The following is a 6,000-nucleotide window of genomic DNA, read 5'->3' as shown; positions in this document are numbered from 1 at the left end:
TTGATTGTGTGAGACTATAAATTATATATTAATATATGTACAGATATATAGTATATGTGACATATAGTTTGTTTAAACACGGTTGTGGGTTCAAATCTGAAAAGGACGAATGTGAAGCAATCAATTATATTTATTATATCTATCAATGTCACTCTATCCACTTGCGTTGAGTTCTGTCCTTAACACGTAATGCCTCCAGAATTCGGCAGAAAGTTGGGAACGGAGTGTTTTAGCACTAGGTTCTCTGTGTCTACCCTACTGTGTAATTTTATATATACAGGACAAAGAGTGAAGATAAAAAGTACATAAGTAATACCTAACTAAACAATGACGTTTTTGCACTTTTTGAAATCATATCTTCTTTTATAACTATGGCGTGAAAAGTTAAAAGTATTTAAAACAGTAACTTTGGAACAGAAAATCGTTTTCTGTTCCCCAACCAATACCACGTGATCGAGGCCACGAACCAACTTAATCTTATTACAATGCAGTAAAGTTCGCAACTTTGTGGCTTCAGAGATATTACGTGCATTACGGGATCCTCGCACTTTAACACTTTCGTATTATGGCGATATGCTTGCAATCTTAGTTAAATTATGAATTTGTTTTATGAGAATTAAAATTTAAAATATATTTTTTTATATATGAAGGACGTTTTTTATTAATTTTAGGGCTTTACGTCAAGAGAAAAAATGAAACCTTTATAGGTTGCCTTAGTTATTTATCTCAAAATATAAGAGGGTAGGTAGAGGGAACGTTAATGCTAAGATACTCTGTCTTCCATTTACCGCTAAATAGACTACTCTTTACGTGTAGAGTGATGAAACTCAATACCGGCCCTGGTGTCGATACCTAGAATAGGGCGCTAAGTTCTCTTTGCCTACCATTCTATGTGTGGGATACAGAGTGAAGTTGAAAAAATGTTAAATTAATAAATTACTGATAAGCTGTGCGTTTGTTAACCTACCAAAGTAGAGAAATGAAAATAAGCACCCCAATGGAATACAAACTCACAAGTTCCCACTGCGCCACAATGACCAAAAATAGATAATAATCCATACAATAATTACTTGCTAACGATCAAATAATGGACAAAACGAAATAAAATCACATATTCTATCAATAAAATGGCATGAGCAATTAATTTTATTTATCCATGTAACACTATAGCGGGAACCGTAAATAGTTGTATGGACCATAAACACAACCCTAGTTGGGAATGGCTACTAAAATTTTGTGTGAACATATGACTAAATGACATTAGAATAACGATTGTTTGGCCAATTAAAATGTACCGGTCTGTTGGGTTTATTTAAAAATGTTTAACTGTAGTTGTTAGTTCGATTCTTGACTGGGGGTTCTAATAGTTCCTGGTCACATTTAACACCTATTGTGCGTAAGTACTTAGAAAAAATAATTAATGTTAGTGAAGTATGCAACAATTTCCTAAAATGATTAGTCATGGAATCTTTTTAATTTTTATCAACTTCATAGATGAGGAGGCAGAGGGAACCTAGGCATTTCGCTCCCCTATGATAATGTCTTAATGTTTTGTATCGCGACGGTGACTGAACTCAACGGGTTACGTCTTCAAAATTAAACGGACAGAGGGAAACGGGGTGAATAATGGTCATCTCTGCCTACCCTGCTATTTAAGATATAGAACGTAAAAAAGAATCGAACCCACGACTCAATAAATACTTAACTATGTAATTCAATATTGATGTCATTACTATTCAATGTAACTGACTGTGTTTGTCCTAAATCAATTTGTCTAATACATTAATCAGTAAGCTAGTGCGTTTGACCGCGACCTATAAATTATAAAGTGCATATTGAAGAGATTCAGAATAAGAATATATTATTAAGGCCAGTCGTGGCGCTACCACAGATTGTGGGTTTGATCCCCACTCGAGTAAATGATATAGTCAATATTTTCATTAAAAATTCCTGCATGAAAGTAAATACTATTTACGAGAATGAAGCTCAATTTAAGGAACTACTTCTAACAATCAGTAGACATTTAATATTGATACAAAAAATATAAATAAAAAATAAATATTGAATTAAATCAGCTTCCCGTTGTATTCCGGAAATCTGCGGAAAGTGGGGAACGATTATTTTACAAATACCCACATTTACATATTACTGACTTCGATTTTTATTATAACTATTTAACATTGTTGAGAAAGCGAATTCCATTCTAAAGTTATAGGAATATCATACCGTTCCTTAGCACAGCTCTGGCCGACCAACCGACAGGTAAATTGATTTGGATCTCTCAAAGACTGTGTACAAAGACGGCAAGTCGAAAGACAAACTCATCTAACTTATTTATGTAGTGTTTACTCTCACTTCAATAAATATCTCAATCAAAAGTTTCATTTGCTTGCATAAAGGAAAGCTGTAGTGGTTAAGTAAGTTAAATATTTGATGGTCGTGGGTTTGTTTCTGTTGTGTTTTTTTATTGATGTTTTGAACTTGTCAGTTGAAGATTTCACTACTTTAAAAATGGTTACATTACCTATATCATTATATATATGTAGGAGATTGCTTGCAAATGACTCTTATTGGACCTGTGGGCTCCATTGTGAGTTAATGCAAGCAGGAATAACGCAGCAGATTCGTGACACTCGTCACTAGTCCTTCCTTTCTCCAAAACATCAGAAGACTAAATCATTTCACAATCGTCATAACATCAGAAGACTAAATTATTCTACGATCGTCAACTTCCTCCTTATTTTAAAATCGAACTTCACCCTCACACGTCACGACTCTACTCAAAAAATAAGCCTCCGCGTTATTGGTCAAATTACCTCACTGGTCTAATAAAAGTCATATAGGAGTCTAACAATCATAACTCAGCCAATCGTAATTCTACAATTGAATGAACACAGCTAGTCATATTATAAACAGTTGCTACAGATAATAATATTAAAGCTAATCATTAAACATCTAAGATAATATAATATTTGTTCTAATCTCTTCCTTCTACATATATATACATAAACATTATTTAAATTAAACTCGAATCTGTAACTCTCATTATTAAACACCACTCACAACACGACGGCACCATTGCGTCCATATCAAAAATTTACCATCAAATTTCATGATGTAAAAACTCAAGTAAAACTAAGGTATGGAGTAGCCGCAGATTTCAGCACTACATAATAAATTTCAGCCGCGGTAAAGCTGTTTAAACAAAATTAAAGTCGTTACACATGTTATTCTGGGAAGTAAAAACAAAACAGGAGAATATGAAAGGTTCCCTTGGATTTTTACAAAGAACTTAATTTAAATATTTAATAGAGTATGACGGGCGAAAAGATTTGTATGTAATGTTGAATTTTAGTATGAAACTAACTTGATTTGATCGCTTTATTACTTACTTTTGTTAGCTGTGTACTTTTGAGTGTAATTATTGTATGAAATAAAGGTTTTTTCTTCCGTTTTCAAGGTTTTCCCATTTGTGCTACAATTTTTTTTTAGTTACAAGACACTTTACTGCTATTAAGAGACTTTTCTTCCCCACTTATTTTGGAGAAATTGTGTGTTGAGTGTGAACATATGTTTATGTAACTTTTTTATGTTTGAAACAATAAGATAAATGTTAAAAAAGCTTGCCATAATGTAACAATGAAATCTACACTTCAATTGGTCAAACTGTCTTTAAGATAAGCGTAAACAAACGCACAGACAAATAAACTAAAATTTAACATTATTTTTATATATCTCACATGTACATACACCGATACTTCAAGATGTTATCATATAAAACATAACAAATCGATAAAATAGCAAAGTTATATTTAAATGTGTACTTTCATTTCATTATGTGCACAAGAGAAGTGTTTATCCCTTCAAAGAGGATAAAAACACATTATTTCTGTAAAATGAATTAAAATGTTAATGAATTAATGCTTGTGCAGGCGTTATCTTTTAAATGCGAAAATACACGGAATTAGTCGAGTTTTATGTATTATGTACATAAATGTGTACGAAATAAATTGTACTGCAAAAAATATTATTTTCCACCTTATCTCGCATATAGCAGGGTAGGCAGAGGGACACTCCGTGCTTCCGAATTTGAGACGTGGCTTTTTCTTTTTTTCAACTTCACGCTGTATCGCGCACATAGCAGGGTAGACAGAAGGAACCTGGGAACCTCGTGCTAAAACTCTGTTCCTTCAACGCCGCGGTCTGCTATATAATGTGGCGAAATTTTATGAAAAAATCATTAAAAAAAACAATTGAACGACATTTAAAAATTAATCGAACTAATAATCTTTTTCATTTGGCCCTATACAAACATAAAGCTTTGAATCGTTTCAAAATGTTATACAAAAACACTACTATATTGTATTACGTTGTTTTTTGTGTTCTCGTTACTTTGAGATAAAAGTAATGAAATGACACTTATGTATACCATTATACGAGAATGTACGTGTAACTTGTATAGAAACGAGAATTTCAAACCTATATATTTTTTTAGATTTGATAAGATGTCTGTTAACGAAGAAGCAAAAAGATATTTTTTTTGGCTAACTATAAATTATATTTATTTGTTGTTATCATTAGTCTAATCAAATTCACTGAAAATAACAAAAAATATTTTAAAAATTTAAGAACCTTAGGGACACTGTGTTTTCCAATTTTCACCTTGACCAATTAAGCTAAATGCTAAATAGAATATCAATCTGAATTTGTAAATAAAACTCAAACGAACAGGGGGATTAAAGGTAGGAGAGTATACTGCACGAAGAGACATTAACCACTAACACACTATGACATCACGTCGTACGACACTCACGTCTCTGGTGCAATGCTTGACGAGCTTGTGCTGGTGCCGGTTCCCCTCGCTCACAAACGAAGAATACTATATACCAAAGACCCTCCGTTTCCCAACTTTCGCAGAATTGTCGTTGAGTGACAAAACTCAACAACTCACTCTTATTGAATTATAGAACGATGAAAAGATAATTCCTCCCCCCTAGTTGTCGTCGAACCGTCGACCACGTAGCCACAACCGCCTCAACACAAGTAATAAGTGCAATTTAAGTAACAAGTAAAATAAATCAGGGTCAACGACCGTGAATTTTAATGATAGATATCGCGAAGTCAACAAATAACGTGTCAAAATCCTCAAAAGGGCTTGAAAGGGCTCCACTGGACCGGAAAGGAGGGTTCGGGATTTAATAAAATAAAATGGGAATATTATCGAATGGTGCCCGTCGAGAGTAATGTCCCGTAAGCTCTGTGTGGAGATGAATGGAGTCGCTATTTTTTTTTATTTGTAGATATTTTTTTTTCGATCACACTTCTCTGCTGGAACGGTAATTGTAAAATCTTATATAATATTTTAAAAACAATTGCCACCTGTATATGTACTTTTTTATACAACTTTCAAGTTAATGCTAAAATTTCAATGTATTCGACATTGAAATCTGTTGACATTGGAATTCAAATATTTTTTTAGCTTCACGCTAACATAGCAGGTTAGGAAGAGGGAATCTGTGAATCTAGAGTGAGGAAACAAAAATATTAAATATTTCATTTCCTCGAGTGGTTATCGAATCCACAACCTGTCGTGAAAATAAGTAGTGGCAGAATTTAACAGCTTTTGACTGTTAACTCAATAGTTTTGTATCCTTTCTTCACTCGAGACAATGAATTATTTCTGCTCTGATAAGACAAAGCGCATTAAGTTACAAAGACTTACCCTTCACTCATTTGCGAGAAAAAACGTAAAGCTGAAAAAAACTATATACTAAACTATACTAAGCTACTCCATTGAAATTCTGTTCAATAAAAATCTAATGTTGCGTCCATAAATCCGCATCCGTCAATGCGGATTTCATTGTCTTCACTACTTGAAGTCATTGTGGTTGGATTGTTATCGAATTTTACTCGTACGTGCGTGTGTATGTGTATGTATGTATGTGAAATATTACCCCTAACCGACATTTTAATATTAAATAACAAGTAAAATATTATTAA

Source organism: Heliconius melpomene, chromosome 16 (genome assembly GCF_056956725.1).
Source record: "Heliconius melpomene rosina isolate 202511_hmr_F chromosome 16, ASM5695672v1, whole genome shotgun sequence".
NCBI classification, from domain to species: domain Eukaryota; kingdom Metazoa; phylum Arthropoda; class Insecta; order Lepidoptera; family Nymphalidae; genus Heliconius; species Heliconius melpomene.
The sequence above is the reverse complement of the archived record's forward strand: the minus strand, read 5'-3'. Positions refer to the sequence as shown.